Genomic DNA, 24,810 nt, shown 5'->3' with positions numbered 1-24,810 from the left:
AGTAGTGGCCTATGATTATATTATGCTGCCATTCCTGCCATCATTCCAGTGCTGTTGTGGCCCCCACACATATTGTGGGGTAGGGTCCATATATATGTGGGCTACAGCTGGACAAAATGTGTGTGCCCTTGTGCAGTCCAGAGGTCAGTGTATGTAACACTGTTATATGCCCCTGTAAGTCAGTCTATGGGGGAGGGGTATGCACCATATATAACCTAGGCTGTTACAACATGTGAGGGATGTCAGTAGTAAGACACCTTAAGATATATGGCTGTACATTTTCATACATTTCACCTTGGGAACATTGGTGGCCTAGTGCTTACTGTCATACAGACTGTTCTGTTTGTCAGTGTGATAGTGATGTTTTAAGTTAAGCATTGTTATGTAACAGATACATCTTCATTGTGGCAACTTAATTCTTTTCCCCCCTGGGGTTTGAATACAGAGTGTAATTGAAGGCTGCTGAACTATACAGCTGCATTACTTACTGTTGATTGATTGTTATCCTCTGCCCAGTATTTCTTTACTGTTGTACTATTTGAACGCCTTGGCCTGGACAGCAACATATATTATGCTTTCGGATTGCTGTATAAAATGATTTGCTTGAGACTTGCATTACTCAGTATGTATTTCAAACACCTAACAGCTATTATAACATGGCATATACAACTGTAATAGTACACAAATAAACATTTCTTATGTATGCAAACCTGTGTGTGCTGTCATATACTTTGACTTCTCTGCGGGTATATGTTTCATGCAATGAATATCTTTTGTATGAGAGAATCATACACTGTCCATTTTAAAAGGTGGCAACGGTAGGAATATTGGCTGTTCAATATGCTGTGTACCCTCTAAATATGTGTCTTCCTATGCATATTTATACATAGTAATATATGTATATGCGTGTGTATTGCTTCCATGTTGTACATTCCATATGGTAGACAAACTGTACTGCATGATATGTTATTGATACCATCCGGACATCATATAGGTGGGATGGATTACTGTTAACTTCTTGTGGCTATGTTGTGTAGGGCCTGGGTATGGGATTTGCAAGTGTTGGTATTGTGTTGCAAGGCAGATCTGTTTGGCTGTGGGGGAGGGAATGATATCAATAATTGCAAGAGGTACTTAGCTTGGGCCCCCTCACCCCCATTAATGGTGCCTTTGGTCATATATGTATTTGTTGTGTTCTCTTTTTTATATATATATATATATATATATATATATATATATATATATATGTTTACATATATATTGCTATATATATATATATATATCTGTATATATATATATATATATATATATATATATATATATATATATATATATATATATATATATATATATATATATATATATATATATATAAAACTCTGTTTACATATATATTGCTATATATATATATATATATATATATATATATATATATATATATATATATACATACACATACATCTAGATGTATAAATACATTTCCTGTACTGTATGACTGTGCTGAATGATATGTTTGTGAAAACATCAGGGTTATGTATATCTGACATGGCTTAGTGGTAAATCACTTTGGCTATGGTGTGCAGGGTCCTGGGTTTGAGACTTGGAAAGGCTGCTTATTTTGTTGCTGGGCAGAACAAAGGCTGTTGGATATAGAGTGATTAAGGCACTTTTAAGCAGTTGTAAGCAGGTTTGCGCTGGTTTGCACAATGGTAAGCAATGCTAACTTCTAGTTAAATATGCTTATAGAGAGTTAGCTTCAAAATTGCTTAACCTGTGTGTGCATTGCTTACCCCCGCACAAACAGAATTACACCAGCTTACTACTGCTTCAGAGTGCTTACTCCCGCTTACCCCCACACTAATTTAGAAAGAAATGAAACATGGGTCTTAGGAAAGTAGTATATTTGGACACTCTATGGATTTATCATTCATTACACATTGTACCTTCATTTAGTATTCCTGGGTCATGTGTAGTTATACTGTATGGGGCACTTGTGTTTATCTGTGGATTTTACCACATTATTATAATGACACCTCACATCTGCACTTAATGCAGTACTCCAGTTCACAAATATATGTTATTTAGTAGGTTATACAGCAAACAAATGTTCATGAAGTGATTTCACATGGAAAATGGAATTTACTACAGTGCGAATTGAACCGGGAATGACTGCTCGCAAAGTGAATGCTCTGACCCATACACTATTGCAGTTCTGCTTAAATTTAATGTATCTTGCTATTTATCTTCTTGTGCTATTTAAGCTACAGTATGCTTAGCTAAGCAATGGGCAAAAGTGCGCAACTACGGTTAAAGTTAATCTGTTTGAAAAAAAGAATTATATACTGTTAATTTCTGTAGGAAGGGACAGGTTTCACTATTGCTGTGCATTTCTGCGTGCATCTGCACATTTGGCAGACATCCTAGCAACCCTCCATACCTCTCAACCTCTTCAGGCAAACTATCTGGACAAAGCTTGACAAACTGTGGTACAACTACAGACATATTTTAATTATTGCTCTTATAAACTTGGGAAAGTTGCTAGAGTAACAGGATTTGTTTTAATATATGTTTTCTGATGGATTTTGGTGTCTGAGACTCAAATGTATGCCATTATTTCATGGCTTCATCCTGACATCATCCTGTGATTTCCCTCTATAAATGGGGTACAGGACAACTGTATGGGCAACAAATCTGGACATTATGTGATGATTTGTATAGCTGGGAGATCTGCAACCACCTATGAGTATTCTCACTCGTAATTTCTAAACGGCACTTCCTGAATGCAGGGGCATGTTTATTTTGAGAGCTCTGCTGTCAGACACACCCCCTGCACTCGTCCATGCTCCATGTCCATTTAGGAGCAGAGGCAGCGCGCCTTCATTATTATGCATGGCGCACTGCCATGCTGCCCTTAAATGGTCGTTTCCGTGCAGGAAGAACTTATTCCTGCATGGGAGATTAGTGAATCCCGGGAACTGTATTTTCTATTAAAGTCTCTGTAATCATTACTAATTTCTATTGTGTTTTATCCCAAAATGTCTTGGGTAGACAGGCATACTGATGTGATTTCATTTTTACCTTGCCCCCCCCCCAATGCAGATTGAGTTCTTAGAAGACAAGATTATCTTGTCCTGCTCTCCTGTGAAACATTTGAATCTACTTCAAATGGCACACTCATGAGCACTGTGAACTCTGGGAAACTTTAGACAGAGAGTCTGAAATGTACTTCTAGAATTTCATATGTCTGGTTTGGGGTCTTTGTCATGTTTTAAACATTGGAATAAGCATGTTCTTCTCCTACTGTAAAATAGTGCTTAAATTAGATTGTTTTTGAAAATATAAGAATCACTTAAGTACTCAAGGGGTTCTTGGTGTATGTTCAAGGGGCGTAAGTGTGTTTGTGTGTGTGTGTGTGTGTGTGTGTGTGTGTGTGTGTGTGTGTGTGTGTGTGTGTGTGTGTGTGTGTGTGTGTAATATATATATATATATATATATATATATATATATATATATATATATACATATATATTTATATATATATATATATATTTATATATATATATATATATGTATGGGTTCACTTCAGAAGCTCGAAATACTGAAATCTTGAATTTCAGTCTCTCAAGCCCAAAAAGTCAAAACCCCATAATAGCGAATGTTTAAAAGCGCAAAATTCAAAACCTTGAATAGCGGAGGTTTTGAATTTCGCGCTTCTAAAGTTCCGCTATGGCAATGTATTCAGGTAAGTGTGTGTGTGTTAAGGGGTTTGGGTAGGGGCTGTGGTGTTTGTCAGTGTGTTTTGTTGCTGTGATGTATGTGTGTGCGAAGAGAAAGTAGCTTGTGTGGTGGTGTTTTGTGTGTGTTTGTATGTAGTGCGACCTCGAAGTGAGAATATTTAAGTAGGTGCGTGTGGGGGGCTTGCCCCACACATGGGGGTGAGGGGGGCTTGCCCCCTGCTTTTATGTAGTAGAGTGATTGTGTATTTGTGTGGTGGATGGTGTGTGTGTGTGTGTGTGTGTGTGTGTGTGTGTGTGTGTGTGTGTGTGTGTGTGTGTGTGTATGTAGTAAAACCGCAAAATTCAAAACCTCCGGTATTCGAGGTTTTGAATTTCATGGTTTTCAGTTTTCGGTGTTTTGTGGATTCAACTTCTTGGGCTCGAGATACTGAAATTCGAGATTTCAGTATTTCGAGCTTCTGAAGTGAATCCATATATATATATATATATATATATATATATATATATATATATATATATATATATATATATATATATATATATATATATATATATATCTGTGTGTGTGTATATATACTGCGGTGGTGCAGTGGCTAGCATTGCTGCCTTACAGCAAGAGGTTCTTTGGTTCAATTCTCAGCTGGAATGCCTTCTGTGCAGAGTCTGCATGTCCTCCCTGTGGTTGGTTGAACCTGAAAGACATGCAGGTAGGTGTGTGTGTGTGCCTTCTGTGAAGGCTGGGTATCAGGCTGGTAACTTGGCACTGTAAGAGTGGATCTGTGATCTGCTCTGGTGACCCCTAACTGGGATAAGCTGAAAGACAACAACAACACAATAGTAGGCCAGTGTTAGTATATATAAGTATTGGGGAGTGTTGGAGATGCAACCCCCACATTGTGTGGGGGTTTTGCCCCTTGGAAAAAAAACACTTTTTTAGGTTTAACACAGAATTTCTCACTTTGCTGTTACTTTTTCAGAGTTTCAGGTCTCAAGGCTGAATAGTCTTCATATTCCTATAGGACACACTCCTCAAATTATTATGTTTCCATTGCATCCATCAAGTTTTTTAACTCTAAAACTACAGTGGGAGGTTGACATAACAGTTAAGGTTTTTATCTTGCATACACAAAGTGCTGGGTTTGATTCTCACATAGGGTAATTGGCTAAGCTTAAAATGTCCCAAAGGGGCAGTTAGCCTAGTATTAATCTATGAACAAATTAAAACATCTGTGAAATTCCCAAAGGATCAGTAGTTTTATGGACCCAAGGGAAGGGATGAAAGCAGACATAAATGACAGTACAGAGAAAGTGTGAATTCCAACATACTCAATAGGTTTATGACCCCCAGTGTGATAGAAAGAACACAAGGTATAAATACCTTTCTATGTGCTTTTTTTCCTTGGCCAAAATTCCTAAAATGTGATGGATGAGATTAATGGAAGAGCCAGCGTAACAAATTCCTAAAGAAAGTAATAAGATATTTTAATTCACACTCAACACGTTGCCTATGCACTGAAAAAACTTTCTAGGATGGGAATGCCACAGAGAGGAAAAGTATGTTTTTTTGTCAAAGTAAGAACCTAGGGAGAAAGATACTTTCTTGTTTAGGGCATAACTGTCCTTTAAGCAAAACAGAAACTCCACATAAAGCCCATATATAGGATTTCAGGAAAAAGTAACCATATTTTTATAATTTTTAGTAAGTGACAGAAAAGTCAGATCAGACATGGACTTGAGAGTGTTTTGCATGTCGTGATGATCCAGTAATGACATAGTTTTCATCCAGAAAGCCTGATAGCAATAGGCCATGTGCAGATACAGTTTGTTTTTCTTTCTTACCTAGCACAGCACCTGTATGTGTAATCTGACATTTCTTCAGTTGTACTGTTGTAACCCACACACACACACACACACACACACACACACACACACACACACACACACACACACACACACACACACACACAGCGTTACACTTCTTATAATGGTTTATGAAGTCTACAGCATGCAATAAGCGGTTGGTAATGAAGGGTCTATCTTTTAGGCAGGAATCTATATCTTACACCAATTAATTCAGATCTATATCAGTTCAATGAAACAGCTCATCATCAAATTCAACAACCTTGAACTGCTAACCACGAAATCTAAAAACATTGAAAGCTCAGAACAGCAAATTTTTTCCCTGGGAAAAATTTCACTGTTCCGAGAAACACACACACACAACACAAGCACACCAAAAAAAACAGCAATCCACACACATACACTTAAAATCCTACATCTAACGCTACACTAAACTGTACATACAGTACTATCTATCCACTATCCTTAACTCAAACCCTAACCCTAAGGTCCGCCACTATCACACACTCACCTCATCTGCGCCCTAACCCTAACTCACATACCCCGCCCTAACTCTAAAGTCTAGCACTATCGAACACTCACCTCACCCACGTCCTAACCCTAACTCACATACCACACCCTAACCCTAACATGCACACAATCACACACTTACCTGAACCAAACCCGTAACTTTCCAACACAGTGCTGAAAATAGTGAAGCCACAGAAACGGACAACCAAAGTCTTTCCTTCGGAAAAAATTTGGTTATCTGCAGCTTTGCTATTTTCAGTGTTTGCTGTTTCCAGGTCGATATTAGACCATTCGAAGTATTAACACTTCGATGATCTAATATAGACCCATTAATTCATGTCAGCCCTCTCTCACATTTTTTTCTCTCTTTATTATCTCTCCTTCATTCTCTCTGGTTCTGTAATCAAGCTGGTTGGCACACCAGTGCAGTCAACATATCACATTGATAAACATTTGTTTCAGTTGACACAGTCAAGCCTCATATGAAAAAAGGTTTGAAAAGAATGAGCAAATGTTTGTCAAAAAGTAAAGAAATGGTCTAAAATATGGCAGCTTATATTCCATGTAGAACAATGAATCCTGGAAGCAGAAACCCAGAGGAGAGAACAGAGCAGGAGGTGAATCAGTAGAGAGACAAAAAAGAGGAAGGTGTTTCTGGCATAATTATGCTATAGGGTATATATGCATGCATGATTTTATACATACATACTTCTTCTTCTGGCTTTTCCTAGTTAGGGGTCACCACAGCGGCTCACCAGTCTGCTCATGATTGACAGTGGAGTTTTTACGGTGTTGAGTTGCCAGCCTGGCACCCAACCTTCCACAGAAGGCACACACATGCATGCACTCACACCTAGGGCCAATTTTGAGTGTCCAGTCCACCTACAGCATGTCTCTGGGATGTGGGAGGAAACCGGAGCACCCGGAGGAAACCCACGCGACCACAGGGAGGACATGTAGACTCCGCACAGAGGGCACCCCAGCCGAGGATCGAAATGGCGAAGCTCTTGCTGTGAGGCAGCAACGCTAACCGCTGCACCACCGCGGCAGCCCATTTCATATATACATACTATAGGGCATAAATATATGAAAGCAGTTTCTGAGTGCTGCAGTAAATGCTCGTGGGCTACAGAGATGCCCAGATGAAACAATGGATGTAGGAACTGAGCAGTTAGCATGCCACTTTATAGGCTGTAAACAAGGCTCCATCTAGAGTATTGGTTGTACTTTCTTGAGACTCATTAGTGTAATGACATGGAGAAGACTGGGGCAGTTCAGAGGAGGGCAAAGAATACATCAGACACCATACAATTAGTTAAAAATTACCATCCATAGTCTTAGGAAAAGAGTTGGGGAGGGCATGAAACACAAACCTCAAGGGAATCCATAGAGTCCAAGAAGGCACAATCTAAAAAAAAAAATAAAAAAAAAAAAATCAAGGGAAATAGAGCTAGTATTATTTCACAGATAAAGTGGTGATTGGTGATGAACAGAAATTCTTTTTAGAAGATGAAATAAGATACTTTAAATGAATTAAAGGATCTGTGGGAGAGACTTAAGGACAGCCTTGAAAAGTGTAGCATAACACAGAGGATTATGTTGCTATGGCTGATTATAACAAGTTTGTTCATGTGTTTAAGAAATGGATTCACGATATAGACCAAAACAGTAAGCGTGCAGCAGTGCAAACTAACAGCTTCAAAAGCTATAACAAATCTGGCACTGTCACACAAATGGTGCCCAGAAGCAAAATGCACCTCTAACCAACCTATACCTTTAAAAGCTGTTAAATGCTGCCAAGTTTTCATATTTGTGCTTTTGTTTGTGTGGAATGTGAAATGTGTAAACATTATGTAGAGCTGTCCGTTTCTAATGTACTTTTGTGATAACTGATTTGTGTGTCTTTCTAATAAACTACACAGGTATGAGCCTCACTACAACAGTCTTTTTATAGCTAGGTTCACATGTATGCACCTTGCAGTAATAACGTTTTTAATAAATTCTGTACTGTAATCAATATGCTCCATGCATTCCAAAGCTGCTAGATAAATAGGATCGACAGTGCATTCAGGAAGTAAGAAGCAAACAGACTGGGTGGGCCATGTGTCCCTTATCTACTGTCAGAATTAAATTTACATTTGGCACTCGCTCTTATTCACTGCATATTTATACATTTAGCTGATAAACATGGCCTGATCTTTTTAAGTCATGAGCCAAAAATAAAAAAAAAATAACATTAGAACTATGCACAGAGTCTGGAAAACTCTTAAATAAGCTATATCAAAAAGGACATAAAACAGCTGGAGTAAGCAGTTTCTTTTCATATTCAGCAGAACTAACTACATTTCTTTGTTTCCTGGAAATACAACAGTTCATAGGTTCATAGGTTCATAGGTTGATACTAGGCTATCTGCCCTAGGGCATTTATAAGTCTAGCCAGAGTGTGTTTGGCTTTCGCCACCCTTTTAGATTAGTTGACTGTGCCTCTGTATAGTAGGTCACAGAAGATAGCCTTTTTAAGGTTAGTTTACTGTGCCTCTGTCTAGTAGGGACACAGAAGAGATCCCAGGGGTAAACCTACAATCTCCCATCCACTCGTCAAGATTTTTCTTGAAGAGGGTCATTGAGGGGCTCTGCCTAACATGGACTGGGATTTTGTTCCAGAGTGAGGGGAGCCTCTGGGATATGAATCTGTCCCTCCTGCATGTCCTATTTATTTCTGTGCTGAGGTTTAAGTCCCTGGAGCGTGTACCTCTAAGGGATTTGGATTTCGTGAGGTGGAGCATGTCCATTAATTCTGGGTTGGACATGGCTTTATACGTCAGGCACAGATCGCCTCTGAGTAGGCGGTAAGCAACTGAGTAGAGCTGGAGTTTCTTTAGCCTAACTGCATAGGGCATCTGTTTGAGTCCCTTGATCTTCTTGGTGAGGTATTTTTGGGTCTTTCCAGTTGCTGCAGGTGTCGGGTAAGGTACATCCCAAATGGGGCATTGTATTCAATTATGGGCCTGATGAGTGATGAGTAGAGGGGCACAATGACCTCTCTTGATCTAGATGTGAACCCTTTCATGATAAGGTGGGCTATATAGAAGGTCTTTCTAACCACTTTGGCAACGTGATTGTCAAAGGAGAGATTGCTATCTACTTGGGTCCCCAAATCCCAAATTACTTCTTCCGTACTTAATGGATTACCACCTATGTGGTAATTTGTGGGCACTTTGTTTTTCCCAAAGGGGATGACTATGCACTTTTTGGCATTTAGTTTTAGGCCATGGCTCTGGCACCAGTTATCCGTCTCTGTGAGACCCTTTTGGCGGATGCTTGTGTCAGTCGGCGAGTCGATTATGGCACCCAGTTTGCAGTCATCTGCGAACTTGGTCAACCATAGTCCTCCTGTGTTAGCCTGAACCTCAGAGAAATATATACCGAACAAGAGAGGTCCCAGGACTGAGCCTTGTGGGACGCCACTTGTAACTGGTTTAGAGTCTGACATGGCACCTGCAATTCTGACCATGTGTGTTCTATCCCTGAGCCAGTTTGCAACCCATCTTGTGACATAGGGGTTGATATTTAAGCTGGTGAGCTTATTTATGATGCCCGAGTGGGGTATTGTGTCGAAAGCTTTTGTGAGGTCCAGGTAGGCTGTGTGGACTACCTTCCCTTCATCTATGGCCTTGGTGACTGTTTCAAAGAAGTCAACCAGGTTCAAGAGACAAACCAAGCTCAAAACACGAAACTAAAAACTGTTGAAACAAAACAAAAGTGTCCGACAAGCCAGGAATTCAAATAGTAGTAACGCACTTTATTTAACCAAATAACAGCGTTTTCGCTCCCGTTAATACAGAAGCTTCATCAGCAATAACAGAGCACCAACTCATATAATTTAAACACTTCTAAGTGACGTATAGTTGATGTCACTTCCAATTAAACAATTCAAAACAGATTTAAGGCAATATATCCTAGTAAAATGTATGTGTTTAAAAACAAGTATAAAAATAAATAAAAATATATGTAACCCAATACATTAAAACAAGTAAACATTTACAACCTACTACCTAGTTAAATTACTAGTTTTAGGCAAAAGTTTGTTGTTTTATTATAAACCCAGCCATGAGAGTGAATGTATAATTTTCCTGCAACACTCCAACCAAGAAAAAAGGCATCACTTAAACCATGTTAAGTGAACCAACTTTTTTTTATTTTAAAAATTTTGCTGTACAAGACAGTTCTAACAAGGTTCTACATTAATTTGATGAATAACTGTAGTGCCATTAGCTAAGATAACTTCTATATTTTAAAATAGAATCCAGGGTAGGAGAAGGCATCTAATTGTAGCTGCCACTCCAACTCCCGGATCTCTAAAATAAGGGATTGCGGTCCGCCCCTGATGTCAAATTTAACATTATCTATGCCCATGAATTTAAAACTGTGGCCAGGATTACTCAAAATGTGCTTAGAGAGGGCGTTGTCGCTCCTCTTGTTCTTAATAGCATAAGTATGTTGGTAAATACGGTCCCTAAATCGTCGGTCCGTCTTACCAACATAAAATGCGTAGCAACATTCACAAAAAGCCACATACACAATGGACTTAGTGTTACAATTTATTTTATGGTTAATTGCAGATTTCCTCTCACCAATGGAGAAGGAATTTCCTAACCGTAAATAAGAACACCATTTACAACAGCCACAACTAGAAGTCCCTTTTTGTCTAACCATGAAATCAGTCAGTTTGTTACGTTGTAATAAATCCTTAAGGTTGTTACCTCTTTTAAATGTAAATGTAGGTGTTATGCCTAGCTTTTCATGTAACCCAGCATTTATGATGAAATACCAATTTTTACGAATGATTGAACACAAGGACCCAGAATTCAAGTTGAAGGGAGAAATGAAGCCAATGGAGAAGTTTTTCTTATTGTAAGTATTAGAAGCCACCTCACTATTTAGAATAGGTGAAGTTGGCCTCCCCAACAAATTAGATGGTAAAATACAATTCACAGAAGGGGTTTGGTGTTCAATAGATGATAACAAGGGAACAAAAATGCCATTCACCCGTTTAGAGGACACCTCACGGATTAAATCAGAAATGAACTCCGCTGGATAACCACGGTTTGAAAACATGGCAAACAGTAGTGAACATTCCTTATCAAAAGTGTCCTCTGTGCTGCGCATACGGGCAGCCCTGACCAGTTGACCCTTAACAATAGAGCGTTTCTGCCTCGAAGGGTGGCAGCTTGTAAAATGCAAAAACGAGTTGCAGTAAGTTGCCTTCCTAAAAATGGAGGAACAAAATCTGTAGTTAGTGGTGTCCTTGATTAGCTGAACATCAAGATAGTCAATCTCAGTTGGTGAAAAGTGATGTGTGAATTTTAAAAATTGTGTAGAAGAATTCATATGTGTTAGTAAGTTCAAAGCATCAGCTTCACTCCCTTTAAACAATATGAATACATCATCAAGGAAGCGGGTGTAAGTCTTAGAACGCTCTACAAAAATGAGATGGTTGAAAAGGTATTTTTTCTCCCAGTAGGCAACAAACATGTTAGCTACACTGCTGCCACAAGGGGAGCCCATTGCTATACCCTTCTTTTGGAGATAGTAATTGTCTTCAAACATAAAAAAGTTTGATGACAAGACTATGCCAAGTAAAACCGTGACCAGGAAAATCTCATTACTACATGCCCCACAATCCCTGAGCATAAGCTCGATCCATTCAACAGCCTCTTCGTGTGGTATTGATGTATACAGATCAACCACATCGACGGTCAAAAAATTAAGGCTGCTATCAAATTGAATTTCATTGATCAGGCTCAGGAAGGACCATGAATCTTTACAAATTTGGGGAATGGTTTTCAAGTATTTTCCAATAATGCTGTCGATAAGGCGGGCACATGGATGTGTAATAGAGCATCTTCCATCCACTAGAGCACGCATAGGTGGATCAATGAGGCTCTTGTGAATTTTAGGGATCCCGAACATAACGGGCACCTTGGGGTAGGAAACATCAATAAAGTTGTAAATGTCAATGTTAATCCTACCCTCAAGGTATAAGTCCCTAAAGTAGCCCTTAATTTTATTGTAAGTACTTGTTAGTTCATTTAACGAAGAACTTTCATAAGCTGGTGAATCTAATACTTGCAGCATTCTAGTGGTGTATTCCGACTTATCAAAAATAACTAGACCCCCTCCCTTGTCTGGCTTAATCACTCTAACTGCCATACTGCAAATTTTGTTCAAGGCCAGAATCTGATCGGGAGAAATATTTCTAATAGCCCCTTCTCCCCTATCTGTTGTAGATAAATGTCTAAAATCCAATTCACAGGCCTTCTCAAAGGTGAAAAGGCAGGGATGTAGTGGGGGATTGATGGAACTTGCCAACCTCAGATGAGGCACACCAACAGGTAAATCATTGTTGAAGAAAATATTTAAATTGAGTTTACGTACAAACAATTTTAGATCCAATAAAGTTTTCGCTAGCCTGAATTTGTGGTCAGGAACAAAGTTCAGACCTTTAGCTAACAACTCTATCAATACTTCGTCAACAATAATGTCAGAAAAGTTGTAAACAAAAAAGTCACCCTTTAAGTTAGACAACACTGCCGGAATTTGCTTAATCACAGGTGTGTCATCTATTTGGTTGACATTAAGTTCGGTCAGTTCCAGTTCTTGTTCCTCTGATGTCGGTTGCCCTTCTTCCCTAAAAAAGGCTTCTGGTAATTGTTGTTGTCTTTTTTACTAAAAGATTTAATTCTATTACTTCTCCTCGGCCCTTGTTCGTTGGTACCTTCTCCTCCATCACAACCAGGGCCTACATCGGTGAGGGGTTGTGCAACCCCCTCCCCGTTCCCATTAGTGCTTTCCAAAAATTGAGGGCTATTCTCCATGTAGTTGTTAGATCAATTAGCCCTTTTAGACAAGTTCAAGTAGGCAGTCTTAGTCTGGTAGGCATTTCTGTCTCTCACTAGCTTTCTAAGTTTGTTGGCTTTCAACTTAACTAACAATGAATCAATGCTAGTGAAAGACCGGTTATAATCAAATTTGTATCTAAAAAAGTTTACGTCAGCTTTAATGTTGTCATCAAGTATTGAAGCTTCATCAAGTAAAACATTTATATGTTTAGAATAATTCTTAATCATAAGCTCTAGCAATTCTGCCTATTGCTTGTTAAACAATGCCTCCAACTCTGAAATAAAAATACTGTCAGTGAAAAGTCCTGTAGGTGTAAAGGAACTGCGTAGTCCCTTAGGTATAACACCTTCAGTTAGGCACTGTTAAAAATAAGAGACTTCCAGTTGGAGTTTCTTAATTTTGAGTAATTTTGTATCCAAAATTTTCAAGTTAGTTGTTAAAATATCAGAAGAGTTACCTGGACTGGAAAAGTCTACCACCGGTGCGCCCGACCCTGTAGGTCCACCAAAAGAAAAAGAGTTCAAGTTCTTAGCCCATTCGGACATCGAAGGCACTCCAATAAGTGGGTCAGCTGCTCCAGCCCCTTGTTGAATGATAGGATGAATCGAAGAATTATTTTGAGAGCCTTCTTTGGCTCCAACGTTCCGATTATTGCTAGTGTTGGCAGTGTTAGCAAAATTGGGCAGCCCCCCGGTATTATGCACCTCACCGGAAAGGAGAAACGCTGCCCCTGTTAAAGAAGTAGAAGCATGCACAGTCGTGTGTTGTAACTGCCCAGCTGGAATAGCAGCAGTACTGGCTCCGGATGGTTGGGTGTTGCTCTCGGATGTACTTAAAGTGTTAGTCTGATTTTGACTAACACTATTTCTTTCGATAAAGTCCAACCGGGAATTCATGACATCTAGCCGTTGAGAAAGCACTACCATTAGCGCTTGGATGTTTGCTTGCTCTTGAGAGTTGTTTGCATTGTTAGTGCCAAAAATATTAGGTGAACTCGGGCTCGACGGTGCACTGGAAGACATACCAAGCTCAAAACACGAAACTAAAAACTGTTGAAACAAAACAAAAGTGTCCGACAAGCCAGGAATTCAAATAGTAGTAACGCACTTTATTTAACCAAATAACAGCGTTTTCACTCCCGTTAATACAGAAGCTTCATCAGCAATAACAGAGCACCAACTCATATAATTTAAACACTTCTAAGTGACGTATAGTTGATGTCACTTCCAATTAAACAATTCAAAACAGATTTAAGGCAATATATCCTATGTATGTGTTTAAAATCAAGTATAAAAATAAATAAAAATATATGTAACCCAATACATTAAAACAAGTAAACATTTACAACCTACTACCTAGTTAAATTACTAGTTTTAGGCAAAAGTTTGTTGTTTTATTATAAACCCAGCCATGAGAGTGAATGTATAATTTTCCTGCAACACTCCAACCAAGAAAAAAGGCATCACTTAAACCATGTTAAGTGAACCAACTTTTTTTTTTTATTTAAAAAAATTTTGCTGTACAAGACAGTTCTAACAAGGTTCTACATTAATTTGATGAATAACTGTAGTGCCATTAGCTAAGATAACTTCTATATTTTAAAATAGAAGCTATATTACAGCTGTCATTCAATCCAGGGTAGGAGAAGGCATCTAATTGTAGCTGCCACTCCAACTCCCGGATCTCTAAAATAAGGGATTGCGGTCCGCCCCTGATGTCAAATTTAACATTATCTATGCCCATGAATTTAAAACTGTGGCCAGGATTACTCAAAATGTGCTTAGAGAGGGCGTTGTCGCTCCTCTTGTTCTTAATAGCATAAGTATGTTGGTAAATACGGTCCCTAAATCGTCGGTCCGTCTTACCAACATAAAATGCGTAGCAACATTCACAAAAAGCCACATACACAATGGACTTAGTGTTACAATTTATTTTATGGTTAATTGCATATTTCCTCTCACCAATGGAGAAGGAATTTCCTAACCGTAAATAAGAACACCATTTACAACAGCCACAACTAGAAGTCCCTTTTTGTCTAACCATGAAATCAGTCAGTTTGTTACGTTGTAATAAATCCTTAAGGTTGTTACCTCTTTTAAATGTAAATGTAGGTGTTATGCCTAGCTTTTCATGTAACCCAGCATTTATGATGAAATACCAATTTTTACGAATGATTGAACACAAGGACCCAGAATTCAAGCTGAAGGGAGAAATGAAGCCAATGGAGAAGTTTTTCTTATTGTAAGTATTAGAAGCCACCTCACTATTTAGAATAGGTGAAGTTGGCCTCCCCAACAAATTAGATGGTAAAATACAATTCACAGAAGGGGTTTGGTGTTCAATAGATGATAACAAGGGAACAAAAATGCCATTCACCCGTTTAGAGGACACCTCACGGATTAAATCAGAAATGAACTCCGCTGGATAACCACGGTTTGAAAACATGTCAAACAGTAGTGAACATTCCTTATCAAAAGCGTCCTCTGTGCTGCACATACGGGCAGCCCTGACCAGTTGACCCTTAACAATAGAGCGTTTCTGCCTCGAAGGGTGGCAGCTTGTAAAATGCAAAAACGAGTTGCAGTAAGTTGCCTTCCTAAAAATGGAGGAACAAAATCTGTAGTTAGTGGTGTCTTAGCTGAACATCAAGATAGTCAATCTCAGTTGGTGAAAAGTGATGTGTGAATTTTAAAAATTGTGTAGAAGAATTCATATGTGTTAGTAAGTTCAAAGCATCAGCTTCACTCCCTTTAAACAATATGAATACATCATCAAGGAAGCGGGTGTAAGTCTTAGAACGCTCTACAAAAATGGGATGGTTGAAAAGGTATTTTTTCTCCCAGTAGGCAACAAACATGTTAGCTACACTGCTGCCACAAGGGGAGCCCATTGCTATACCCTTCTTTTGGAGATAGTAATTGTCTTCAAACATAAAAAAGTTTGATGACAAGACTATGTCAAGTAAAACCATGACCAGGAAAATCTCATTACTACATGCCCCACAATCCCTGAGCATAAGCTCGATCCATTCAACAGCCTCTTCGTGTGGTATTGATGTATACAGATCAACCACATCGACGGTCAAAAAATTAAGGCTGCTATCAAATTGAATTTCATTGATCAGGCTCAGGAAGGACCATGAATCTTTACAAATTTGGGGAATGGTTTTCAAGTATTTTCCAATAATGCTGTCGATAAGGCAGGCACATGGATGTGTAATAGAGCATCTTCCATCCACTAGAGCACGCATAGGTGGATCAATGAGGCTCTTGTGAATTTTAGGGATCCCGAACATAATGGGCACCTTGGGGTAGGAAACATCAATAAAGTTGTAAATGTCAATGTTAATCCTACCCTCAAGGTATAAGTCCCTAAAGTAGCCCTTAATTTTATTGTAAGTACTTGTTAGTTCATTTAACGAAGAACTTTCATAAGCTGGTGAATCTAATACTTGCAGCATTCTAGTGGTGTATTCCGACTTATCAAAAATAACTAGACATTTACAACTTCATTGATGTTTCCTACCCCAAGGTGCCCGTTATGTTCGGGATCCCTAAAATTCACAAGAGCCTCATTGATCCACCTATGTGTGCTCTAGTGGATGGAAGATGCTCTATTACACATCCATGTGCCCGCCTTATCGACAGCATTATTGGAAAATACTTGAAAACCATTCCCCAAATTTGTAAAGATTCATGGTCCTTCCTGAGCCTGATCAATGAAATTCAATTTGATAGCAGCCTTAATTTTTTGACCGTCGATGTGGTTGATCTGTATACATCAATACCACACGAAGAGGCTGTTGAATGGATCGAGCTTATGCTCAGGGATTGTGGGGCATGTAGTAATGAGATTTTCCTGGTCACGGTTTTACTTGACATAGTCTTGTCATCAAACTTTTTTATGTTTGAAGACAATTACTATCTCCAAAAGAAGGGTATAGCAATGGGCTCCCCTTGTGGCAGCAGTGTAGCTAACATGTTTGTTGCCTACTGGGAGAAAAAATACCTTTTCAACCATCCCATTTTTGTAGAGCGTTCTAAGACTTACACCCGCTTCCTTGATGATGTATTCATATTGTTTAAAGGGAGTGAAGCTGATGCTTTGAACTTACTAACACATATGAATTCTTCTACACAATTTTTAAAATTCACACATCACTTTTCACCAACTGAGATTGACTATCTTGATGTTCAGCTAATCAAGGACACCACTAACTACAGATTTTGTTCCTCCATTTTTAGGAAGGCAACTTACTGCAACTCGTTTTTGCATTTTACAAGCTGCCACCCTTCGAGGCAGAAACGCTCTATTGTTAAGGGTCAACTGGTCAGGGCTGCCCGTATGTGCAGCACAGAGGACGCTTTTGATAAGGAATGTTCACTACTGTTTGACATGTTTTCAAACCGTGGTTATCCAGCGGAGTTCATTTCTGATTTAATCCGTGAGGTGTCCTCTAAACGGGTGAATGGCATTTTTGTTCCCTTGTTATCATCTATTGAACACCAAACCCCTTCTGTGAATTGTATTTTACCATCTAATTTGTTGGGGAGGCCAACTTCACCTATTCTAAATAGTGAGGTGGCTTCTAATACTTACAATAAGAAAAACTTCTCCATTGGCTTCATTTCTCCCTTCAACTTGAATTCTGGGTCCTTGTGTTCAATCATTCGTAAAAATTGGTATTTCATCATAAATGCTGGGTTACATGAAAAGCTAGGCATAACACCTACATTTACATTTAAAAGAGGTAACAACCTTAAGGATTTATTACAACATAACAAACTGACTGATTTCATGGTTAGACAAAAAGGGACTTCTAGTTGTGGCTGTTGTAAATGGTGTTCTTATTTACGGTTAGGAAATTCCTTCTCCATTGGTGAGAGGAAATATGCAATTAACCATAAAATAAATTGTAACACTAAGTCCATTGTGTATGTGGCTTTTTGTGAATGTTGCTACGCATTTTATGTTGGTAAGACGGACCGACGATTTAGGGACCGTATTTACCAACTTACTTATGCTATTAAGAGCAAGAGGAGCGACAACGCCCTCTCTAAGCACATTTTGAGTAATCCTGGCCACAGTTTTAAATTCATGGGCATAGATAATGTTAAATTTGACATCAGGGGCGGACCGCAATCCCTTATTTTAGAGATCCGGGAGTTGGAGTGGCAGCTACAATTAGATGCCTTCTCCTACCCTGGATTGAATGACAGCTGTAATATAGCTTCTTTTTTAAAATATAGACGTTATCTTAGGTAATGGCACTACAGTTATTCATCAAATTAATGTAGAACCTTGTTAGAACTGTCTTGTACAGCAAAATTTTTAAAATAAAAAAAAGTTGGTTCACTTAACATGTTTTAAGTGATGCCTTTTTTCTTGGTTGGAGTGTTGCAGGAAAATTATACATTCACTCTCATGGCTGGGTTTATAATAAAACAACAAACTTTTGCCTAAAACTAGTAATTTAACTAGGTAGTAGGTTGTAAATGTTTACTTGTTTTAATGTATTGGGTTACATATATTTTTATTTATTTTTATACTTGTTTTTAAACACATACATTTTACTAGGATATATTGCCTTAAATCTGGTTTGAATTGTTTAATTGGAAGTGACATCAACTATACGTCACTTAGAAGTGTTTAAATTATATGAGTTGGCGCTCTGTTATTGCTGATGAAGCTTCTGTATTAACGGGAGCGAAAACGCTGTTATTTGGTTAAATAAAGTGCGTTACTACTATTTGAATTCCTGGCTTGTCGGCCACTTTTGTTTTGTTTCAAAAGGTTCAAGAGACAAGATCTGCCCTTAACAAAGCCGAATTGGGTAGGATCCTGTGTTTGGAGGTTTCCAATATCTTTGTTTATGAGTTCCATGATGATATGCTCCATAGCTTTGCAGACCAGGCTAGTCAGGCTTATAGGGTGATAGTTTCCGGGATCCATTGTGGCACCACCTTTGTGGAGTGGGACCACTGTTGCTGTATGCCATTCCTTGGGTACATATCCTGTAGTAAGGCTGAGATTGAACAGTGACTTTATGGGAGGATTCAGTTCTTCTTGGAGCTTGTGTAAGACTCAGCCTGGGACACTGTCCGGTCCCATTGATGCTGTGTTTTTTGCTTTGGAGAGGGCAGCTCTCACCTGTGCATCTGTGATGTCAGGGAGGCTACACTCTGTTGGGATAGACATTTGCTCTTTTGGGGGAGAAGGGGGGGGAGTTTGCACTGAACCTGTCTGCCAGGATGTTGGCAATGTCTGTGGGTTCAGTGTATCTTTTGTCATTTTGCACTAACTCAGAGCATATCTGGGAGTTGCCACCCAGGTTCCTGACATAACTAAAGAAGGCCTTGTGGTTATCTTTAGCATCTTGTGCAATTTTTCTTTCGAAGCTGACCTTAGATGATTTTATGAGGGATCATAGTTTCTTGCTAGTACTGATCAGAGATGCCTTCCCTTTTTGGGATTTTGCTCTATCATGTAGTAGCTTCCTCCTTCTGTTGTATAGCTTATTTATGGCTGGGGTCCACCAGACAGGTCTCCTGCCTTTGGAGGAGTGAGTCTTGGTTTTATTTTGGATAGCATGATCCATGCATTCCTGTAGGTGTCCATAGAATGCTTTTGTAAAGGATTCTGCGGTTTGGGCCATATTTTCCACTGGCCCGGGGGCTTTGAAGGATTCCACCTCGGTTTTGAGAAGTGCGAAGTTTGCTTTGGAGAAGTTCTTCACCGTGGTTTCCTTGGCTGGGGGTGGGGACGGGATATGGATGTCCAGTGAGATTAATTTATGGTCAGATCTTACCAATGAGGGGTATACCTCTGGTATGGAACATAGAGTCCCCACGTTGGTGATGATCAGGTCCAATATGTTTTCCCCCTCTTGTGGGAGTGGTGACTAGTTGTTCCATAGCATTTGAGTTTATAAATTCTAGGAACCATTGGGCGAGGGTGTTGGGGCTTGAGTAGTGCTCCCAGTTTATGTTTGGGTAGTTGAAGTTACCCAATATAATGGTGTTTGGAGAGACCTTCATATTCTCCAGTGTTCTCAGGAAAGCCAAGTGGGGTTCCTGAGTTTTTGGAGGGTGGTCTGTAGCAGGCTACAAACTGAAAGGCAGTTTTGCCCACTGTTATTTCCACATGGATGGTCTCCAATGCTTCGTGCAGTGCCACTAACCTGGAGGTGTGGGTATCTTTAATGAATATGGATACCCCCCCTCCTTTTGTGGTTCGGTCTGAGTTTTGGGGCCGAAAAGCATGGTATGAGGTATAACCTGGTAGTGCTGGGGTGCTCTCGGGAGCCTTGAACCAGGTTTCTGTTACTGCACAGATATCAATATTCTCCATACTGAGGAGAGCCTCGAGTGCATGCATCTTGAGGTTTAGACTTCTGGCGTTGAGCAGCATTACCCTTAGTTTCTTTTTCCTTGTGTTGTCTATGGAGGTGGGTTTGTCTTTTAAACCTTGCCTAAAAAAGGCACTATGGGGGTGGCAAGATCCTTAGCCAGTATTCGAAAGCCCAGGGGTGACAGGCGAAAGCCATCCCTAGCGAAGCAACATGGCTTGTTGAGCATGTCATCCCAGCCTAACAGACACTGGATCCCCTTTGAATGACACTAATACTTTAGCCAACTGTTAAAATTGATCATTTTCTCTTTATACTGTGGCATCATTCTTGGTGAGGGTAAGATGCTACTCAAGGTCAGGGTCATACCGGCCTGGGCTACATGATCAGAGAGCTCCTCTATGTCTCTTTTCATGTAGTCCAGGGAGGTACGTCTCAGGTCATTCACACCAGCATGGACAATGATGGAGTCATATTTATACTTGCTTTGGAGTGACCTGAATGCTTGTGTTATGTGGCGGATCCTGACACCCAACAGGCAGCTTACAGTGACCTTCTCCTTGTTCAGCCTGGTGAGTGGGACGTCAGTGTGTCTGACAATAGAGTCACCTATTACAAGTGTTTTAGGTGTGTTGTTTAGCCTTAAGGGCTGTGACTGTGTGGCACACTGACTTTGTGAACTATGTGATACATGGGTATTGTTGTGGGGTAGCGGTTGCTTGGATGTCTGCTTTGGAGGTCTCTGCTGCTTGGGCAGATTTTTATTTAGAGCCTCTGAGTATGTTTCGGTATGTTTATGTGTTTGGTTTGCTGTTGCGATAGGTCTATGTGAGACTGGATTTGTGGTGTGTGTGGTTACCTTCTCCTCCTAACTGACTGCGCCAGTACTGGTTTGAGAGAGCTCAGCATCCAGTTTGGCTATATAGTTGCATCTCTCACATATATTTCAGCTTGTTGGGAGGAGGAGAGAGTGGTCTGAGTACATAAGGCAGTTATAACATTGCCTCAAGATTCCCAGATTCACCAGCTGGACTGGAGAGTAAACCTGAAACTGACTTTTGGACATGCCAGAAAAGTATAAGGAACTACTTTTTGACTGATCAAAAAGGACCAATAGGGAGCCAAGTACTTAAAGGGAGTATAAGAGGGTGTAGTGCTTTAATGTATTAGTGCTTACTTATAAGATTACTTATACGAGCAACTGCAGGGCTTTAGAATGAAAATAGAGTGCTTACTTTGAGATTTAGAACAATTCTAAGGGGAAAAAGTGAAGAACAGACTTTGTGGAGCCGGGAATAGTTTAAACCCGTTTAAGCAGCGCTGCCCGATGCTGTGCTATGCGCAAAACCATGCAAAACCGCACAAATGTGGGTTTTAAAGCAGAGAAACTGAAAGAGATAGGAATTGACCCAAAATGGCCAATAAGCTACTAGTTTCAGGGCTGAGACCACTCCTCCAGAGACAGATAGGCTGCTCAAAGCTCCCTACACTGACTGGTGAATAGAGAAGCTTCCTCCTATCCAAGTAAGGATATGGGCAACACAGGAAACTATACCACAGTCCGGAATTCAGCAAAACCTGAAATCTGGACTAATCTAGTTCAGCAAAGGTGGGAAAAGAGAATATATATATTTTTTTGTTTGTTTTTTTCAGGAAACAGCAGAAAAACACACAGAAAACACTGTAAATGCTATAAACAGGCTAGCGCACTTTAGTGTGTAGCCTACAACAGTTATACAGTACAACACAACTTATAATGATATAAAACAAGTGCAAAAACTGTAAAAAGCAGAAGGCAAATGCAATTTAAACTTTTTAAAGCACAGATCAGTTAGAAATTCACTTTTTAGGTGGGAAAAGGCAGTCGGATCAAAAAAACTGAGAAAAAATACTTAAATCTGGAAAAGTCTCTCTTGAGTCTCTCTGTTGCCTCTATCACTCTGCAGGACACCACAAGGAGCTATGCAGAGTTGTATACTGGTGCGAAACTGTGCAAATGCGGGTTTTAAAGCAGGGAAACTGAAAGAGATAGGAATTGACCCAAAGCGGCCAATAAGCTACTAGTTTCAGGGCTGAGACCACTCCTCCAGGGACAGATAGGCTGCTCAAAGCTCCCCACTCTCACTGGTGAACAGAGAAGCTTCCCCCTATCCAAGTAAGAATATGGGCAACACAGGAAACTATACCACAGTCCGGAATTCAGCAAAATTTGAAATCTGGACTAATCTAGTTCAGCAAAGGTGGGAAAAGAGAATTTTGTTTTGTTTTTTTTTTTGTTGTTCTTTTCAGGAAACAGCAGAAAAACACACAGAAAACACTGTAAATGCTATAAACAGGCTAGCGCACTTTAGTGTGTAGCCTACAACAGTTATACAATACAAAAACAATTTAAATTGATATAAAACAAGTGCAAAAACTGTAAAAAGCAGAAGGCAAATGCAATTTAAACTTTTTAAAGCACAGATCAGTTAGAAATTTGCTTTTTAGGTTGGAAAAGGCAGTTGGAGCAAAAAACAGAGAAAAAAATACTTAAATCTGGAAAAGTCTCTCTTGGGTTTCTCTGTTGCTTGTATCACTCTGCAGGACACCACGAGGAGCTGTGCGGAGTTGTTTACAATAACAAACTTTTTAAATCACAGATTTGCTAAAAAAAACTGGCGTTTTAGGTGAAATTAGTTAAGACAGCAAGAAAAGCAGAAAAGTGATACTTAATCACTCCAAAGTCACTCTTTTGTCTCTCTGCTGCTGTAAACTCTGCAGAACACCTGGAAGGCACTTGCTGAGCAGAATACAAATGTAAAAACTGTGCAAATGAGGTTTTTATAGGTTCATAGGTTCATAGGTTGGTACTGAGCTATCTGCCCGAAGGCATATATTAGCCCAGCCATGTTGTGCGGTATTCACCGCCCCTTTAGTAGTTCCCTAGACCCTTGTACTAGCAGCTAGTACCCTTGGCCCCTATCTAGTAGTGCTGTTGGTGTGATCCCTGGTGTGAACTTTCTGTTACCCATCCACTCATCAAGGCTCCTCTTGAAGAGTGATAGTGAGGGGCTCTGTCTTATGTAGATCGGGACCCTGTTCCATAGTAAGGGAAGTCTCTGTGAAGGGAATCTATCCCTCCAGCATGTTCTATTCATTGTTGTGTTGAGGTTTATATCCCTAGAGCATGTAGCTCGAGTAGATTTGGTTTTGCTAAGATGGAGCATGTTCAACAATTCTGGGTTGGACGTGGCTCTGTACGTTAAACAGAGATCGCCTCTGAGAAAGCGGTATGCAACAGAGAACAGTCTTAGCTTTTTCAATCGTGCTGCATAGGGCAACTGTTTGAGGCCAGTAATTCTCTTGGTTAGGTACCTCTGTGGTCTCTTCAGCTGCTGGAGATGTCTAGCCAGGTACATTCCAATTGGTGCATTGTACTCAATAATGGGTCTGATGAGGGAAGAGTAGAGGGGCACCATTACATCCTTAGATCTTGATGCGAACCCTTTCGTGATCAGATAGGTCACATAGAAGGATTTTCTAACCACTTTGGCAACATGGTTATCAAAGAAAAGCTGACTATCTACTTGGGTCCCTAGAGCCCTTATTTCTTCTTCAGATTTCAGGGGATTACCTCCTATGTTGTAGTTTGCGGGTACTCTGTTTTTTCCAAAGGGGATTACTATGCATTTTTTTGCATTTAGCTTGAGACCATGGCTTTGGCACCATGCATCAGTCTCATTAGGGCCTTCTGGAGGATCTCCATGTCAGCTGGAGACTCTATTATAGCACCCAGTTTGCAGTCGTCCGCAAACTTAGTCAGCCACAGCCCTTCTGTGCTTGCCTGTACTTCTGAGAAGTATATGCCAAACAGGAGGGACCCCAGGACAGAGCCCTGAGGCACACCACTCGTTACTGGTCTGGATTCGGACATAGATCCCGCTACATTTTTAAGTAATATACAGCACTTTTGTGAAGTTATTAGATTTTATGGCAGGGAAGTGAAAGAGATAGAAATTAGCCCAAAATGGCCAATAAACTACTAACTTCTGGGCTGAAACCACTCCTCCAGGGACAGATAGGCTGCTCAAAGCTCTCCTCTCTCACAGATGAACAGAGAAACTTCCTTCTATCCAAGTAAGGTAGTGGCAACACAGAAACTTGTAGCACAGCTCTGGATTCAGCAATAACCTGAAAACTGGACTGTACTAGTTCAGAAAGGTGGGAAAATAAGCATATAATTTTTTTTCAGAAAATAGAGCAGATACAATCAAAATTAGCCCAAAAAGGCCAATAAACTACTACCTTCTGAGCTGAAACCACTCCTCCAGGGACAGATAGCCTGCTCAATGTTCCTCTCTCTCACAGATGAACAGAGAAACTTCCTTCTATCCAAGTAAGGTATGACAACACAGAAACTTGTAACACAGCCTTGGATTCAGCAATAACATGAAAACTGGACTATACTAGCTC

Source organism: Protopterus annectens, chromosome 10.part0, assembly GCF_019279795.1.
Source record: "Protopterus annectens isolate FY-2018-M chromosome 10.part0, PAN1.0, whole genome shotgun sequence".
Classification (NCBI taxonomy): domain Eukaryota; kingdom Metazoa; phylum Chordata; order Ceratodontiformes; family Protopteridae; genus Protopterus; species Protopterus annectens.
Note: the sequence above shows the minus strand (reverse complement) of the source record.